The following is an 18,879-nucleotide window of genomic DNA, read 5'->3' on the forward strand; positions in this document are numbered from 1 at the left end:
GAAAAATCTGTCCCTGTCCACTTTTTCTATGCCCTTCATGATCTTGAAAGTTTCTATCATGTCTCCTCTAAGTCGTCTCTTTTCCAGCGAGAAAAGCCCCAGCTTTTTCAGTCTGTCAGTATATGAGAGGTCTCCCATACCCTTTATTAGCTTAGTTGCTCTTCTCTGGACTCTCTCAAGTACCGCCATGTCCTTCTTGAGGTACGGCGACCAGTACTGGACACAGTACTCCAGGTGTGGGTGCACCATTGCACGATACAGTGGCAGGATGACTTCCTTCATCCTGGTCGTGATACCTTTCTTAATGATACCCAACATTCTGTTCGCTTTCCTTGAGGCTGTGGCGCACTGCGCCGACGCCTTCAATGTTGTGTCTACCATCACTCCCAGGTCTCTTTCAAGGTTGCTTTTTCCCAACATGCATGACTTTGCATTTCCCTATGTTGAAGCTCATTTGCCACTTTTTGGCCCACTCTTCCAGCGTTGTCAGATCTTTTTGGAGGTCTTCGCAGTCCTCCATGGTTTTGACCCTGCTGTATAGTTTAGTGTCATCCGCAAATTTAATAACCTCACATTTTGTTCCCGCCTCCAGGTCGTTAATAAATATATTGAACAGAAGCGGTCCCAGCACCAACCCCTGTGGAACTCCGCTCGTGACCCATTTCCAATCTGAGTAATGGCCCTTTACTCCAACCCTCTGTTTCCTGTCCACCAGCCAGTTTTTGATCCATCTGTGGACCACCCCTTGCACCCCGTGGTTCCATAGCTTCCTTAGCAGTCTTTCGTGTGGTACCTTGTCGAAGGCTTTTTGGAAGTCAAGGTAAATGTTGTCTATGGATTCCCCTTTATCCACCTGGCTGTTTACCCCCTCAAAGAAGTATAATAAGTTCGTGAGGCATGACCTGCCCTTGCAGAAGCCATGCTGACTCGGCTTTAGCTGCCCAGTATTTTCGATGTGTTCCCAGATGCTGTCTTTAATCAGCGCTTCCATCATCTTTCCCGGGACCGAGGTCAAGCTCACCGGCCTGTAGTTTCCTGGGTCTCCCCTTGAGCCTTTCTTGAAGATGGGCGTGACATTTGCTAGTTTCCAGTCCTCCGGAATTAAAACATACATACAAACATACATATCTGTGACATCTTAGAACCACAAAAGAAAAAAAAAAAAAAAGAGGTCTCAGCTTCCTTAGCAAAGCAGCAGATGAATCCAGAGACCAATGGGATAGCTCACTTCTACCAGCAGGTGGAGATAGAGAAACTGATTAACAGGTGTACTTATTTGCTGGCACTCCTCCTGTCTCATCAGTATTCTCTATCTCCAAGCAGGTGGAAGTCGCTATTCAACTAGCTCCTGAATTCTGGCTGTGGCTGGAACTTTATTACCTCCTGTTGAGATTTTCTCTTCAGTGAGACAGGGGTGTCCGGCTAATCGGTGCCGGCTTTAGAGGTTACACTTGGGCCCCCCCTTGTCCCTGCCTCACCCTCCCTCCAATGATAGAGGGTCTGCCCTGGTCCCTATTTTTCTTCTTTCCCATTTAAAAAAAAAAAAAGGGGGCCTACACAGCTGACTTTTTGCCCTGCTCGTGCTAGGCTGCAGGTGTTGCCGGCGTCTACCGGCACTATTCAGTAGATTGTGAGTATGTGTTTTATTCTACTGGTTTCTGAACTTTGTGGTTGTAAGAGAGCTGTGGGTTTTTGACTATGGCAGTTTTGTTTGGTGGTGGAATATGTTATGGTATCAGCTTGATTCAGTGAGGTAGGTGGCCTCTGTATTCCTGCGCATAACTAAGGAGCGCTTCTTTTTCTTACCCTAGCGCTTGTGCTGTGGGGTTGGTAGTCTCTGGGACATTGTTTCTTGATACTGCCACGGCCCGTGGGTAAATGTAACTGTGTGGCTTTCGATATGGCCGCAAATTGTGAGGACGGCTCCGGGTGTGTATCTGTAATGGAGCTGTAGCGTTCTATAGCGCAGGTGGTGCGAGCTTGTGCTCCCCTACTGTTGGGAGCCATGCGCCTTTTCCCCTTTCCTCCCTGAGGTGTGTTTTGCATTTTTTATACGCTTCGGCTATGGGCTCCTAGTCCGGTGTGAGCGGCAATGTTCTAGGAGCCGGCCTATTTTGGAGCGAAACAGTCCGAGTTTGGGTCGCCAGCACTGCAATACTCGGGGAGTGATTCTGGGCGGCTACCGTTCTCAGCGCGGGCCTCGCTGTCTGCTTTGTGGAGCGATGTGCTGCGGTTTATGCTATGAGCTCCCGGTCTGTTTTGTACAGCGCTATTGGGGGAGCCAGCCGATTTTGATTCTGGCAGGAAAGTGCCCGCGCTTGGGCCCCCAGCGCCGCGGGGTTCATTGACTCATGTCCTACAACTAACTTAAGGTACCGCGGCTTATTTTTGTTTGAAATCAGCTGTGCCCCGTATTGCAGTGCTCCATTTGCTGTGGTGTTTGTCCACATGCTTCTCTTAACAAGAAAAAAAAAAAAAGAATAGGCAACTGGTTGTTATTGGGGGCTGTCCATTTATATCCCTAGGCACGTCCACATTAAGTTTCTGCCCTGAGTTTGGCTGCCTACGCTTGGTTTTGCTGCCTTAGGGGTTAGCGAACAGCAAGGTGGAGTAGGTGTCAAGGGCATGCCAGTGTATCATTCGTGTGGTTCATTTCTTCACTCGGGGTTCCGATAACGTGCGGCGATGTTAGAGGTTTCCTTAGGCCTTCTGCCTGGGTGCTGCGTCCGCCGGCTTGGGCTCTAAACTGGTTTCTGCGGGGTAGTTGCAGGAATTCCGAGTTGAGGGTCTCTCTTGAGGCCTGATGATTCTTTTTTTCTTGCTGTGGGCCAGCTTGTCTGTGAAAACCTGGGGGCGCAAGGGTTGTGTGCTGGGTTAGTAACAAGGAGCTGAGGTTCAAGCCCCAGCTAAGGAGTAGAGCTGATATGGCTCCAAAAGAAGAGGAGAAGGTTCAAGTCTATTTAAAAAAAAAAAAAAAAAAAAAAAAAGCTAGACGGCCTTCCGCTCTAGAAGCATGGTCTAGTGGCGGCTGATCCCTAAGGGCAAGATCCTCTGCTTACGAGGTCGTAGGGGAGCTGGTACTGTATGCCCAATGAATTCTCCCCTTACGCTCTCTTTTGGAGTGGAAACCTGGTCTATTTTCGGCCAGGTACAGCTCGTTTCTCTGGAGAGGCGTATGCTGCTTCTGGATTACGCCTGGTGCGCCTTGTCTTTCCTTTGCTTGCGTACAGCTCAGGCAGGTTGCTGAATGTCCTCATGCTCCCTTTCACATCGCAAGACGGTGTTCTTTTTCCAGGTTGACAGTTTTCTCATGAAGTAGTCGCCTTACTGTCAGGTCAGGGAGCTGTGAACTTTTTTCAGGATGCTTGTACCTTTGCATCTTCCTCACGTTTCCAGAGTCTCTCTGTTTTGCGTTTCTCTTTGAAGTGTGGCTGGTCCTCGGGACAGTTCTTGTAGTTCTTAGGTACCACTTATTAGTGGGTGGCCAAGATGGGGGCTTTGGGCAGGCTGGATTCCATTCGGCTGCATTAGTTTCTCAGGGTTACCCATTTCTGCAGTCAAACGGGGAAGATATTTACATTTTCTCTATGGACTCTGAGTCAGCACTAGGTTGGCCTGCCTCTCTTGGAGCAGCGCTTTTGGTTTGGGCACATTCCATTTCACCTACCCAGGGGGTCGTTGGCACTGCCAGGCGATTTGTCTGATTTATGCGTGACTGCCTGCTTGATTCGGACGACTTCCAGTCGGGTCTTTTGACTGACACGGAGCGGGTGGTGTCTTTTCCTCAATTCTTTACATGCGCATCTTCATATTTGCAGTGCTCTTTTTTCCTATACTAGTTATAAGTATATCGGGTTGATGCTGTTATTCTTATAGGGGAGACTTGTATTTCTTTCCAGAGCCTTGAGTGTGGAGTCTCGATCTCAGATTGGCGTTCTTCGCTTACCATGGCTAAGAGTATGGGATTCTGTTCAGGTTTTAGCATCCATATTGCTGACCCCTCTGGGAACCTCGGCTTGCTTTCCCTTCTAACGCTCAGCAGCCGCTTTTATTCCAGTGGTTCTCGGTATCTCTGGGCTCCTATTAGTTGCTAGGCTTCTCCTGCATAGCTTTGTATGATTTGGGGGCTCAGAAAGATTGTCTTTCCAGGGCATGCCTCAGTCTTTCCTGGACTAGCTTATGACCACCGACTATTCCGGACTGTTGGGTTGGGGGGCTCGGTGGCTTCCATCCTCAGCTTCAGGAGTCTGGTCTTCAGAGGCAACTAAGTTCTGGTTCCTTCTTCGACTCTTGAGCATGGTCAGGCTTCCTTTCTGGAGCTTCAGACCATTCTTCCAGAATGCCGCTGAGGGCCCTTTCAGTCAGTATTATGATGGGGGTGTTTCTCTGCAGCTTGGGCAGTAGGTAATGTACTCAGTTGCCAGGTACAGTGGTTGTTCTACTCCGATGGGTGGACCCTCATCTTTCTATTCGGTTGACCGATCATTTTTCAGGACAGGAAAAGAGTTTGGTTAGTCTTTCTCTCTGTGAAATCTGAGCATAACCCATTTATTGGATGTTACTGTGTACAGCACTGCGTACGCTCTAGAAGTGTAGAAGTTAGTTATAGTGATATCTTCTACATCCTGGTTATTAGAAATTTTGGCTCAGGTGTTCCACTTTTTTTGTGGTGGAAATAAGATCTCCTGGAACTTGACCTCATGGCCTCGTCTCACAATTCCATGCTTCCTAGCTTCTTAGGCGGGCACAGGAAGTGGGAGTTAAAGGGGGTAACTGTGTGGCTTCTTTCTTACAGCCATACCACCCTGAATGTGCTCGATCCCGTCTGGTCTCAGAAGCCAACCAGGATAGGGCCTGTTTAGTACCTGGATGGGTGACCACCTGGGAATACCAGGTGCTGTAGGCTTTAAAAAAAAAACTCCTCTGGTTTCTCTTTTTCACTGTTTTCCCCTGGCTGATGATAGCTTGGATTTGCCATCTCAAGCTCGCTTTAGGGGCACAGTATTGGTACAATCTCTGGCTTGGCTGCGCCATCCTTGCTATGTGGATCTGTTGAGCCTTTCGACAGCCGGACTGAGAAGTTTCCTTGGATCTCCGACTTTGCTCTCCTTGATTGAGATCAACATGGATATTCATACTACTTTGGTATTACGACCTAGCTTTTGAGCAGTCTTGACTGGCGTGTGACGGTAATGCGAAGCAGGTTGTTTCTTCTCTTATCCAGGCGCTACAGACGTCTTCTCCTGTGGCTTCTGCTTCCTTTTGGAGGTGTTTTCTTTCTTGAATACTTCTCAAAAGTTGCACCCTTCCTGAGTTCCTTTTTAGCACAGGTATATTGCCGATGGCATAGCGTTCAATTCCCTTCAGCTTCAATTATCATTCTTGGCTTGTTACAGGAACTAGGTATATGGCCCTTCGCTGACTTCTCAGCTTCCTGTAGTTCAGTTCCTAAACAGAAGGCGGTATATTCATGCGCCTCTTAGAAAGCCCGGTTTGGTGTATTTCATTCACGTACTTCTTCTAAGTTTCCGATGGCTTCATTTTAGCCTTGTCCTTTGGAGCTCTAAAGAGCTGTGCGGTTGACCATGGGATTCCTTGTGGTCATGGCTTCAGCTTTGCAGTGGCGATGTTGCAGGCCTTGTTCAACGGGGATTCCTATTCCTTATTTCCGTCATATGAGGTGTCAGTTCGGATGGTACCACTATTTCTTTCTAGGGGGGGTCATCCTTTCTTTTACATCATGCTCGCTTTTCCTTCCTTCTTCCTGGAAGGAGATCGTGGAAGCAGTACTTTTATTCACTGCATTTTTTGAAACGTATGTAGCGTTCTCCGCGAGACCGGTTTCTAACAACTGTTAGTGGTTTATATCTCCTTTTTGGGATTCTTCAAGGGACGCCTCAGGCGTATGGCGGCGTCCGATGCCTACCTCGCTCAATGGTCCAGGAGGACATTCTTTATACTTGCCTGCTGGCAGGGGAGCGGGTGGCGATTGAACTTCATGACCATTCCGCTGGAGCGATGGCTGCTTCTTGGGCTCGGCCCAGAGGGTTTTTTGCCTTGGAGGAGATTTGTCTCACGGCTAACTGGTCTTCCGAGAGTACCTTCTCTCCGCGTCTCTGCATGGATGTGCGGGCACATGCGATAGGGGTTTTTTGATGCTTCGGTCATTGCGAAGGCGGCGTTTGCTTCCCACCCAAATTAAGGATTGCTTTGCTACATCCCATTGGTCTCTGGATTAATCTGCTGCTTTGCTAAGGAAGGTAAAATTATGTTCTTACCTGTTAATTTTCTTTCCTTTAGAAGCAGCAGATGAATCCAGAGCCCCACCCTTTCTGATATCTGGTTGTCAGTTTTTCGGGTACGGCTTTTAGTGATTGGGTGTTGTTCATGATTGTATTCTGTATCGTTGCTGTTCGCGAGGTGTTCTGGGAAAGAAGTTTTTTACATGCTATACCTACTGATGGTTAAATGTGCTTGGGCAAGGAGCTATACTGATGAGACAGGAGGAGTGCCAGCAAATAAGTACACCTGTTAATCAGTTTCTCTATCTCCACCTGCTGGTAGAAGTGAGCTATCCCATTGGTCTCTGGATTCATCTGCTGCTTCTAAAGGAAAGAAAATTAACAGGTAAGAACATAATTTTACCTTCTATGTGAGGTCCAATAACAACCATCTAAATGTTCTCTCATAATGACTCACCATATCTTGAGTCTTCAAACAGCTGACGTAGTGCTGGGATTGATGTTTGCAGGTTTTTGAGAATGTCCCAGAAGCTCCGACATGCGTCCACTCCTTTCTCCAGAATTTTATTAAGTAACATTCTCACTTTCTTCTCTGGATCTTCCTCGTTGTACAGCAAGAGGCACTCGTCCTGTTGGATGAGGAGCTGAGAGTCAATTCTATCCAACACTGTATCCACAATTGGTGGCAGGATCTCCATCAACTGTATCCGTAAACGGCGTATTCTCTCTTCCATTTTCTGTAAACCACAGGATCTGGTAGAAAGATAACAAAAGCTAAAGTCATGAAGCAGACTGTGCCAGCACATAATCTCAAGACCCTACAGTCACTCTCACTCTGTTCCCGCACATATCCAAGGACCACCTCTTACAATGTTGATTATACCAATGCATATCACAGGACCCTCAGTAACAGGGAAGCAAAGTAATACCACTGCACATCTGAGCAACCTATTTCATATTGCACACTGTATCAGCACATGTCTCAGGAAATTTGGAAAGAAAAAGAGTCCGTTTGAGGCAAGGGAAGAGCCAGAGATGAACGTATCCTGAGGACGAACGAGTGGCTACAGGGATGGTGCCGGGATATGAACTTCGGATTCCTAAACCATGGGGAAACGCTACAAGGACTTCAGGGACCAGACGGACTACATCTGACCAGTAGGGGTAAGAACGTCTTCGGACACCGACTAGCCCGCCTGCTTCACAGGGCTTTAAACTAGGTAAGTCGGGGGAGGGTACCCATTCACATATTAGTGCAGAAAGGAATTATCCTGATGAGGTGAGTCGAAATTCCGCTTCCATGTCCAAGGTAAGTACCCACATTGCAAACAGTTCTTTAGGAGTCACACCGACTCGGGTAGGATACGCCTCACAGGGACTTAGCAAACATAAGATATGGAGGGCCATGTATGTCAATGCACACAGTTTGGTAACAAAATTCTAGAATTGGAGGCTGAAATAAGGAATGCCGACCTAGATGTGGTGGCAATATCTGAAACTTGGTTCACGGACTCACATGGGTGGGATATGGCTATATCGGGCTACAATCTACTTTGTCAGGACAGAGAGGGCAGGTTAGGAGGGGGGGATAGCTCTATACATTAAAGAGGACATCAAAACCACCAGGATCACAGATGTCAAGTACACCGGGGAGTCCCTCTGGGTAAACCTGGCAAGAGGCAGAGAAAAATGCCTGTATCTAGGTGTGGTATACAGACCCCCAAGACAACTGGAAGACATGGACACACAATTAATTGAAGACATAGAGAATATCACTCTATAAGGAGAAGCTGTACTGCTAGGGGACTTCAATATGCCTGATGCAGACTGGAACTCATTTTCAGCGACAACCAGCGGTAGCAGGAGGCTCTTAACCTCCATAAAGGGAGCTCGTCTCAAACAAATGGTAACAGAGCCCACTAGGGCCCAGGCGATCCTCGACCTGGTACTCACCAACAGGGAAAGCGTCTCAGAGGTCTCAGTAGGAGATACGCTAGCCTCCAGCGACCACAACATAGTATGGTTCAACCTTAGGAAAGGCTTCCCTAGATCAAACACGAAAACAAAGGTACTCAATTTCCGGGTCACAGACTTTGCACGCATGGGAGATTTCGTCCATCGGACGCTGCAGGACCAAGCGGAGACCGATGATGTAGAAGCTAAGTGGTTAACACTGAAATCAACCATACATGAAACATAGAAACATAGAAAGATGACGGCAGATAAGGGCTACAGCCCATCAAGTCTGCCCACTCTATTGACCCACCCTTTTAAGTCTACTGACCCCCTTAAGTATAATTATAATTATACTGCCACTCTACTGACCTGCTCTTTCAAGTCTATACCCTAGTGACCCTATTCATTGGCATGACCCTCGTAGTGAACCCACATAGGTATCCCATTTATTCTTGAAGTCTGGGATGCTACGGGCCTCAATCACCTGCACTGGAAGCTTGTTCCAATGTTCTATCACTCTTTCCGTGAAGAAGTACTTCCTAGCGTCTCCACGAAACTTCCCTCCCCTGAGTTTGAGCGGATGTCCTCTTGTGTTCGAGGGTCCTTTGAGAAGAAAGATATCATCTTCCACCTCGACCCGTCCCGTGATGTACTTAAATGTCTCAATCATGTCTCCCCTCTCCCTACGCTCTTCGAGAGTGTAGAGCTGCAATTTGTTCAGTCTTTCCTCGTACGAGAGACCCTTTAGCCCCGAGACCATCCTGGTGGCCATCCGCTGAACCGATTCAATTCTGAGCACATCTTTACGGTAATGTGGCCTCCAGAATTGCACACAGTATTCCAGATGAAGTCTCACCAAGGCTCTGTACAATGGCATCATGACTTCAGGCTTCCTGTTGACGAAGCTTCTCTTGATACAACCTATCATCTGCCGTGCCTTAGATGAAGCCTTCTCCACTTGAGTGGCAGTTTTCATGTCTGCACTGATGATTACTCCTAAGTCTCGTTCTGCCGTAGTCCTGGTTAAAGTTTCTCCATTCAAGGTGTAAGTTCTGCATGGATTTCCGTTTCCGAGATGCATGACCTTACATTTCTTGGTGTTGAAGCCCAGCTGCCAGATCGAGGACCAACTTTCTAAAGTACGCAGGTCATGCTCCATAGTATCCTGTAGATTGTAGCCGTTTACTATATTGCATAGTTTGGCGTCATCAACGAATAAGGTTACCTTATCTTGAAGCCCTTGAGTCAGATCCCCAATGAATATGTTGAAAAGGAGTGGGCCCAGGACTGAACCCTGCGGCACTCCGCTGGTCACCTCCGACGTTTTAGAGAGGGTACCGTTAACCACCACCCTCTGAAGTCTGCCACTTAGCCAATCTTTAACCCATGCAGTTAGTGTCTCTCCTAACCCCATCGATTCCATCTTGTTCAGCAGTCTGTGGTGTGGGACTCTGTCAAAAGCCTTGCTGAAGTCTAGATATACGACGTCCAAGGACTCTCCCGAGTCCAGCCTTCTTGTTACCCAGTCAAAGAAGCTGATAAGATTGGACTGGCAGGACCTACCCTTGGTGAATCCATGTTGACTGGGATCCCGGAGATTTCCCTCATTCAAGATCGTATCTAATTTATGCTTAATTAGTGTTTCCATGAGTTTACTCACTATTGAAGTGAGACTCACTGGTCTATAGTTCGCAGCCTCAGCCTTGCAACCCTTTTTATGCAGAGGAACAACGTTGGCTGTTTTCCAGTCCAATGGAACTTTCCCTGTACTTAGTGAGAGATTGAAGAGCACTGCCAACGGTTCCGCCAGAACATCTCTCAATTCTCTGAGCACTCTTGGGTGTAAATTGTCCGGTCCCATGGCCTTGTTCACTTTGAGCCTTGTCAGTTCGCTGTAGACGTCTTCAGGTGTGAACTCAAAATTCTGAAACGGGTCTTTCGCATTTTGTTTTGCCTTCAACTGTGGTCCATGTCTCGGTGCCTCACAGGTGAAGACTATTCATTTAGTAGTTCAGCTTTTTCGGAATCTGCCACCGCGTAGTTTCCGTCCGGTCGTCTAAGGCGTACTATACCGTCTGTGTTCCTTTTCCTATCACTAATATACCTGAAGAAGGATTTGTCCCCTTTTTTAATGTTTTTTGCCAGAGTTTCTTCCACTCGAAGTTTGGCCTCCCTAACTGCTGTTTTGACTGCTGCAGACCTGGTCTTATATTCTACTTTAGTTTCTCTTCTCTGCATACGTTTGTAGGAAAGAAATGCTTTTTTCTTCTCCTTAATGAGATGCGAGATCTCCTCAGTGAACCATTGGGGTTTATTGTTTCTTTGCCGTTTATCTACCGATTTTATGTAGTGATTAGTTGCTTCGTGTATGGATGATTTCAGGTACGACCACATAGTTTCCACATTACCGGTCTCTGCTTGGTCCTGCAGCGTCTGATGGACGAAATCTCCCATGCGTGCAAAGTCGGTGCCCCGGAAATTGAGTACCTTTGTTTTTGTGATTGATTTAGGGAATCCTTTCCTAAGGTTGAACCATACCATGTTATGGTCCCTGGAGGCTAGCGTATCTCCTATCGAGACCTCTGAGACGCTTTCCCCGTTGGTGAGTACCAGGTCGAGGATCGCCTGGGCCCTAGTGGGCTCCCTTACCATCTGTCTGAGATTTGCTCCCTTTATGGAGGTCAAAAGCCTCCTGCTGCTGCTGGTTGTTGCTGAAAATGTGTTCCAGTCTGCATCAGGCATGTTGAAGTCCCCTAGCAGTACAGTGTCGCCCCGTAGAGTAATATTCTCTATGTCATAGAAACATAGAAAAAAAGCGGCAGAAAAGGGCTACAGCCCACCAAGTCTGCCCATTCCAAGAATCCCCCCCTGAATTTACTTCCTTAAAGATCCCACAAGAGTATCCCATTTATTCTTAAAATCCGTCACGCTGCTGGCCTTTACCACCTGGAGTGGTAGTCTGTTCCAATGATCCACCACTCTTTCGGTGAAGAAGTACTTCCTGGAGTCGCCGTGAAACTTCCCTCCCCTGATTTTCAGCGGATGTCCTCTGGTGGTCGAGGGACTCATGGGCCAGAAGATATCATCTTCTGACTCGATGCGTCCCGTGATGTATTTATACGTTTCGATCATATCTCCCCGTTCTCTTCTTTCCTCGAGTGAGTACAGTCTCAACTTCTGTAGTCTTTCTTCATATGGGAGATCCTTGAGCCCCACGACCATCCTATTGGCCATTCGCTGAACCGACTCGATCCTTAGCACGTCCTTTCGGTAGTGTGGTCTCCAAAACTGAACACAGTACTCCAAGTGCGGCCTCACCATGGCTCTGTACAACGGCATCATAACTTCAGGTCTCCTGCTGACGAAACCTCTGCGGATACACCCCAATATTTGTCTTGCCTTGGAGGAAGCCTTCTCCACTTGATTGGCAACTTTCATGTCTTCACTAATGATCACTCCTAGATCGCGTTCCTCCGTGGTCCTAACCAAGGTCTCGCCATTTAGTACATAAGCTCTACGCGGGTTTCTCTTGCCCAAGTGCATTATCTTGCATTTTTTAGCATTGAAGCCTAGCTGCCAAGTATTTGACCATTGTTCCAGCAGCAGTAGGTCGTGTGACATAGTATCAGGTAATGAGCTTTTGCCTACTATGTTGCAAAGTTTGGTGTCGTCGGCGAATAGTGATACCCTTCCTCTAAGTCCTTGTGTCATATCTCTTATGAATAAGTTGAATAGAATTGGGCCCAGGACCGATCCCTGCGGCACTCCACTGATCACGTCCGACTCTTCAGATGGGGTACCATTCACCACCACCTTCTGACGTCTGCCGTTCAGCCAATCCCCAATCCATGTAGTTAGAATGTCTCCTAATCCTATCGATTTCTTCAATTAATTCTGCGTCCATGTCTTCCAGTTGTCTTGGGGGTCTGTATACCACACCAAGATACAGGCATTTTTTGCCACCTCTTGCCAGGTTTACCCAGAGGGACTCCCCGGTGTACTTGACATCTGTGATCCTGGTGGTTTTGATGTCCTTTTTAATGTATAGTGCTACCCCTCCGCCTAACCTGCCCTCTCTGTCCTGACGAAGTAAATTGTACCCCGGTATAGCCATATAGCCATGTGAGTCCGTAAACCAAGTTTCGGATATCGCCACCACGTCTAGGTTGGCATCCCTTATTTCAGTTTCCAGCTCTAGAATTTTATTGCCTAAACTGTGTGCATTAACATACATGGCCCTCCACACTTTTATTTTGCTAGGTCCCTGTAAGGCGTTTCCTACCTGAGTCTGTGTGGCTCCTAGAGAACTGTTTGCAATGTGGGTCCTTACCTCGGAAGCAGAGTGTCGACTCATCCTATCAGGATAGTTCCTTTCCATACCAGTATATGAGTAGGTACCCTCCCCCAACTTACCTAGTTTAAAGCCCTTCGAAGCAGGCGGGCTAGTCGGTGTCCGAAGATGTTCTTTCCTCTGCTGGTCAAATGGAGTCCGTCTGGTCCCTGAAGTCCTTGTAGCGCCTCTCCATGATTCAGGAATCCAACTAGCTGCTTCATAAAATCTGTAAATAAACGACAAAGAAACAATAAACCCCAATGGTTCACCGCGGAGATCTCGCACCTCATTAAGGAGAAGAAAAAAGCGATTCTCTCCTACAAGAGCACGGAGAAAAGAGAGGCAAAGGTAGAATATAGGACCAGGTCTACAGCGGTCAAAATGGCAGTTAGGAAGGCAAAAATTTGAGTGGAAGAAATTCTGGCAAAAAACATTAAAAAAGGGGACAAATCCTTCTTCAGGTATATTAGTGACCGAAAAAGAAACACAGGCGGGATAGTACGCCTTAGAAGACCGGACGGAAGTTACGTGGAAGCAGATTCAGATAAAGCCGAACTACTGAATGAATACTTCTGCTCAGTCTTCACCTGTGAGGCACCGGAACACGGTCCGCAGTTGAAGGCAACACAAAGCACAGAAGACCCGTTTCAGAATTTTGAGTTCACACCAGGTGAAGTTTACAGTGAACTGGCAAGACTCAAGGTGAACAAAGCCATGGGACCAGACAATTTGCACCCAACAGTGCTCAGAGAATTGAGCGATGTCCTGGCGAAACCGTTGGCTGAGCTATTCAATCTCTCCCTAAGTAAGGGGAAAGTTCCCCTGGACTGGAAATTAGCTAATGTTGTTCCTCTGCCTACTATGTTGCAAAGTTTGGCGTCGTCAGCGAACAGTGATACCCTTCCTCTAAGTCCTGCCAATCCAATCTCATCAGCTTCTTTGACTGGGTAACAAGAAAGTTGGACTTGGGAGAATCTTTGGCAGTCCTGAATTAAGAGGGGAGGGGCTGAAGTCTCTGTGTAATGAGGCTCCTACAAGCTTTGGCAAGCATGAGAAAATAACCCACTAGTCTAGGAATAGTGTATGGGTTTACAAGAAAGAAGATTAGCAAAGGTAAGAACTTAATCTTTTGTTCTTCCCATGTCTATCTCAGGAGCAGACTATGGACTTTTCCCTCAGGAACATGTCCAGTCTTTTTTGTACCCAGCTGTGAACATCATCTAACAATAAGTGCTAGAATTTAACTTGTCATTGAGTGAAAAAATATTTCCCCCTATTTCCATTCTTCATGATCTGCCTTGAATCCAATGGGCTAAAGACTGAACCATAACTAAATGTATGTTTATTATCATTTGTTATAACTGCATCACCATATTACAGACCTCAGCGATTTACATTCTGAATTATATTAAACAACTAGTTTTTTAGCCCATTACATTAACGGGTGCTAGAATAGATGTGTAGACTTAGACATTTCTTTCTTTCTTTTTCTTTCTTTCTCTCTCCCTGCCCCCTTTCTTTCTGTCTCTTTCCCTGGCCCCCTGTCTGTCTTTCTTTCTGTCGCTCTCCTGTCGCTCTCCCTTCCCCCCTGTCTGTCTTTCTTTCTTTCTTTCTGTCTCTCTCCCCCTGTCTGTATTTTTCTGTCTCTCTACCTGGCCCCCTGTCTTCCCCCGGACAGCCACACCGCCCGCCCGCCGCCGTCGCCCCAGCCAATCGTCGGCCACCTTGGTCTCGGCCGTTCCGCGGTGCTAGGCGGGCGCAGCCAATGCCGCTGTCACGCCAACCCGCCACCGAGCCAGCCAATGGACATCACCCTTGTGGCGGCGCGGTGTGGCCTGCTCTGAGGGGAGGGGGGAAGTCCGCTGTCTTTTCGTCTCTGGTTTTGCTCCGCTCTTGTTTCCACTGTGCTACGGGCCCGGGACACATCGTAACGGTAAGTAGCATGCTCGGGAAGGCGAAGACAGGACTCCGCATTTGCTCCCTCCACTGCCAGTGGTGACGTAGTAAACGCGCATGCGCACTCTTGTCGCCACATTCTGACAGATCAGGGATCAGGTAACATGCTGCGAGAGTGCGCATAGGCGCTTAGCATTTTATTATTATAGATTGCTCTGCTGATAAATATACAAAGGAAGCCTATTCCATTCCCTAGGACCCAGGCATGAAAAAACACTGTCATGGGACACCTGCAGCTTCAACTCTTTAACAGTTGGAATATATAGTTCCGCACGATCGACAGATTGCAACTCCTGGGGCAGAACATGAACTGAGCATGTGTAGGGTACCAGCATTGGCGGCTCCAAGGCTGACTGCTGCAAGCTTTCAAAAGGGGTTCACATCTTTATTGAGTGGCTGATGTCTTCCACTGGCAGGGCTTGGAGATTCCTGCTATGGTCTTCATCACTAATGGCCTCGCCTCCCACCCACGGACAGCCACAGCGCCTGTCCACCTACCAGTCTCGCGCTCCCAGCCGGGGCTTCTGAGCGCCGTCGCCCCAGCCAATTGTCGACCGCATTGGTCTGGGCCGTTCCGTGGCGCTAGGTGGGTGCAGCCCATGCCGCTGTTACACCAACCCGCCGCCGAGCTGTCTTTCCGCCTCTGCCGGTGGGGACCGCCGGGGCCTGGGTGCGGCGTGGAAGGGGGGTCTTGCCTGGCCGGGGCCGGCATATAAGAAAAAAAAGAGCAGACAATCTTGAGTTCAAATTGAAAGAAAAAGAGGAGAATAAGAGCAGATAGAGAATACGAGCATAGAGAAAAATAAATAGATAAATAAAATATTAATAAGATTTTCTCATAAACTGGACAGATCAATCAATCAATAAATAGCAAAAACAAGTATAATAAAAAGAAAAAGAACAAGGAGTAATTAAAAATCTGTCATTAAGGTAAGGGAAGACCCCACTGCCCAGGTCCAGGAGCCGAAGACAGAAGAACTGAAGACGTTCACAGAGGCCGGAGGCAGCAGGTCGAGGAGAGAAGGAGGACTCGTACTCCTATTGTACATGTATTCTTACTGTCATAGTCCCTTCCGTACTGCATGCTATACCAGGAGATATCCAAAGACATGGTATTCAGTGAAATTTAAATGACCTCAGCCAGTTGATGTGTTATGATGGCCAGAAGTAGTATTTAAAAGGTAACTCTAGTAGCTGGGAAGGAAAGAGCCAACAAAGGAAAATGGTGAGGGGGTGGACAAGATATTCTTTTGCACGTCCTCCTAAAGTGGCATTTTGAGGCTCGAAGGTGATAAGGATAAAGTGGGATTACTCAACAAGTACTGTATTTCTATTCTGAGTTCAGGACCACAGAAGCTTCCATCAAAAAGGCGGTAAGTAAATCCTAATAAATAAAAACAAAACTTAATTGAACTCCTGTCGATGTGTTATGATGGGCAGGAGTTGTGTTTAGACGTCAGCCCCAGTAGCTGGAAAGCAAGGTCAGAGTCAGATGGACTTCCACAGTCTGTCTCCCAAAAATGGTACATCCATACTGTATGTGCTGGCATCATCTGAAACTAAATATGTCCAAGACTGAGCTGCTCCTCTTTCCTCCTAAACCCTCTGCTCCTCCTCTTCCTCCTTTCTCCATCTCTGTAAATAATACTGTCATTGTTCGTTTCCTCTGCTCGCAACCTTGGAGTCATCTTTTTCTACGTATATCCAACAAGCTGCTTTGACCTGTCACTTCTGTCTCTTCAACATCACCAAAATTCACCCCTTCCTTTCTACGCACACTACCTGGACCCTTGTCCAAGTTCTCGTAACCTCACGCTTAGATTACTGCAATCTACTCCTAACTGGTATCCTTCAGCGTTGCCTCTCCACGCTGCAATCTGTGCAAAACTCTGCTGAACGACTCATCTTCTACCAACCTCGCTTCACTCATGTCATCCCTCTCCTTAAATCGCTTCATTGGCTCCCTATCTGCCTTCGCATACAGTTCAAGCTCATATTGCTGACCTACAAGTGTATTCATTCTGCTGCCCCTCAATATCTCTCCTCGCTTCTCTCTCCTTATACACCTCCCAGAGAACTGTGTTCCTCAAATAAGTCACTCTTAACGTTACTCTTCTCCTCCACTGCCAATTCCAGACTTCGTGCCTTTCATAGAGCTGCCCCCTATGCCTGGAATAAATTACCCGAGTTTGTCCGTCAAGCCCCTTCCCTTGTTTAAAAGCAGACTGAAAACCCACCTTTTTGATATAGCTTTCAATCCTTAACCCTACTGCTCTGCCCTCCAACCCAGCCAGCTGATTAACCCTTCCCTTTAAATGTATCCATGACATCCTGTTTGTCTGTCTTGTCTGTTTAGATTGTAAGCTCTTTGGAACAGGGACTGTCTTCTTTGTGACTCTGGACAGCGCTGCGTGCGTCTGGTAGTTTATTTAATGTCTTATTAAAGAAACTAGTGTTTAAGCCCGTTACATTAGCGGGTGCTAGAAAGCAGCCCCCTTTCCCTCTCCCCCTCCAGTTCCTCCCTAACTGTCTCTCCGTGGCCCCCCTTCTGTCTTCCCCCCCCTAAGCAAAACGATCTGCCTCCCAGCACACCCCTCCCCCCGAAGCAGCCCCCTTTCCCTCTACCCCTCCAATTCCTCCCTGACTGTCTCTCCGTGGCCCCCCATTTTGTCTCCCCCCCAAGCAAAGCTATCTACCTCCCAGCACACCCCTCCCCCAAAGCAGACCCCTTTCCCTCTGCCCCTCCAGTTCCTCCCTGACTGTCTCTCCGTGGCCCCCCTTCTGTCTCCCCCCCCCAAGCAAAGCTGTCTGCCTCCAAGCACACCCCTCCCCCAAAGCAGGCCCCTTTCCCGCTCCCGCTCCAGTTCCTCCCTGTCTCTCTGTGGCCCCCCTTCTGTCTCCCCCCCAAGCAAAGCTGTCTGCCTCCAAGCACACCCCTTCCCCAAAGCAGGCCCCTTTCTCTCTCCCGCTCCAGTTCCTCCCTGTCTCTCTGTGGCCCCCCTTCTGTCTCCCTCCCCCAAGCAAAGCTGTCTGCCTCCAAGCACACCCCTCCCCCAAAGCAGGCCCTTTTCCCTCTCCCGCTCCAGTTTCTTCCTGTCTCTTCGTGGCCCCCTTCTGTCCTCCCCCCCCTAAGCAAAACGATCTGCCTCCCAGCACACCCTTCCCCCCCGAAGCAGCCCCCTTTCCCCTCCTGTGAGAATGTTTACCTGCATGGGCCACCTGCAGCACCCTCCAGCCGTTCCTCTGAGCTGAAACTCCTTCACTCGCCAACCGCCTACACTTTTTTGAAGATGCGCGCCATCCCCGCGGTCTGGCCAGCTCCCCTAGTCCCTTGCCACCGCCACCCCCTTCCCTTTCCGCGGTTGACAAACCTCTTGGCTCCAGCAGCGGCTGCAGCACTGTAAACACGCTGCTTTGCGGCCTCTACTGCCCCGATTTGCTCTGCCGCGTCTCTGATGATGTCATCCTGGAAGAGGTGGTGGAGACAGAGACTGTGTCTGAATTCAAGAGCTCCTGGGATAAGCACATGGGATCTCTTAGAGAGAGGAACAGAGAATGGTTACTGCGGATGGGCAGACTGGATGGGCCATTTGGCCTTTGCCATCATGTTTCTATGGCTCTATTATATCTCCCCTCTCCCGCATTTCCTCCAAAGTATACATATTGAGATCTTTAAGTCTGTCCCCATAAGCCTTATGACAAAGACCACACACCATTTTAGTAGCCTTCCTCTGGACCGACTCCATTCTTTTTATATCTTTTTGAAGGTGTGGCCTCCGGAATTGTACATAGTATTCTAAATGAGGTCTCACCAAAGTCTTATACAGGGGCATCAATTGAATACCTCCTTTTTTCTACTGGCCTTACCTCTCCCTATGCACCCTAGCATCCTTCAAGCTTTTGCCATCACCTTTTCTACCTGTTTGACCACTTTAAGATCATCACGTACAATCACAACCAAATCCCGTCCTTCTGTTGTGCACATAAGTTCTTCACCCCCTAAACTGTATCGTTCCTTTGGGATTTGCAGCCCAAATGAATGACCTTGCATTTCATAGCATTAAATTTTAGCTGCCAAATTTCAAACCACTCTTCAAGCTTCACTAGATCTTTCTTCATGTTATTCAGACTATCCAGGGTGTCTACTGTATTGCAGATTTTGGTATAATCCGCAAAGAGGCAAATCTTATCTGACAGTCCTTCAGCAATATTGCCTACAAAAAAGTTAAAAAGAATAGGCCTAAGAACAGAACCTTGAGGCATACAACTGGTAACATCCCTTTCCTCAGAGCAATCTCCATTGACCAGCCAGAACAAAAGAAGTTATCCTGCCGTTGTATCGGGCGATGGTGCGCCCGCATTTGGAGTACTGCGTACAATATTGGTCGCCGT

At 48.0% G+C, this 18,879-nt stretch overlaps 1 pseudogene; it reads left to right on the forward strand.

Moving 5' to 3' along the window:
• Positions 1 to 4,787: 4,787 nt before the first annotated feature.
• Positions 4,788 to 4,906, forward strand: LOC117356099 (annotated as a pseudogene).
• Positions 4,907 to 18,879: the final 13,973 nt, after the last annotated feature.

The sequence above is a fragment of the Geotrypetes seraphini genome, chromosome 2, assembly GCF_902459505.1.
Source record: "Geotrypetes seraphini chromosome 2, aGeoSer1.1, whole genome shotgun sequence".
In the NCBI taxonomy this organism is placed as follows: Eukaryota; Metazoa; Chordata; class Amphibia; order Gymnophiona; family Dermophiidae; genus Geotrypetes; species Geotrypetes seraphini.